General features: G+C 59.2%; 1 protein-coding gene across 1 annotated transcript in view; it reads left to right on the top strand.

The window, feature by feature from the left end:
- LOC104133716 (steroid 21-hydroxylase-like) overlaps positions 1-490 on the top strand; it is a gene marked incomplete at its 5' end in the record, with an annotated part of 4,347 nt that overhangs the window by 774 nt on the left and 3,083 nt on the right. The gene's annotated exons all lie outside the window — the stretch shown is intronic.

The following is a 490-nucleotide window of genomic DNA, read 5'->3' as shown; positions in this document are numbered from 1 at the left end:
GGTGTTACAGGGTCTATATGGGGCTGGGGGGAGGGTTTCTAGGATCTATGGGGCCTTGGAGGGGTCTATATGGGGCTGGGGAGGGACTATATGGGGTTGGGAGGGGTGTTACAGGGTCTATATGGGGCTGAGGGGAGGGTCTATATGGGACTGGGGAGGGAGCTCTGTGGGCGTTGGGAGGACGTATAAGGTGTGGGAACGGCTGGGGGGTGTTGGCTTTATATGGGGCTGGGTGTTCTATAGGGGGCTGAGGGGCATGTGTGGGGCTGGGAGGGGTAGTTATAGGTCTGGGATGCTCGGGAGGGCGGGGCTAAAGGGTCTGTATGGCCCTGCGGAGGTGATATGGTCTATATGGGGCAGGGGGAGCCCATAAGACTATGGGGAGGGTCTATATGGTCTGGGAGGGTGCCCTATAGGGTCTGTATGGCCAGGGGGGGACAGCTATAGGGTTTGTATGGGGCTGAGGGGGGTTATAGGGCACTTAGAGGGG

The sequence above is a fragment of the Egretta garzetta genome, unplaced genomic scaffold (assembly GCF_000687185.1).
Source record: "Egretta garzetta isolate BGI_Z169 unplaced genomic scaffold, ASM68718v1 scaffold2169, whole genome shotgun sequence".
NCBI classification, from domain to species: Eukaryota; Metazoa; Chordata; class Aves; order Pelecaniformes; family Ardeidae; genus Egretta; species Egretta garzetta.
The sequence above is the reverse complement of the archived record's forward strand: the minus strand, read 5'-3'. Positions and strand labels throughout refer to the sequence as shown.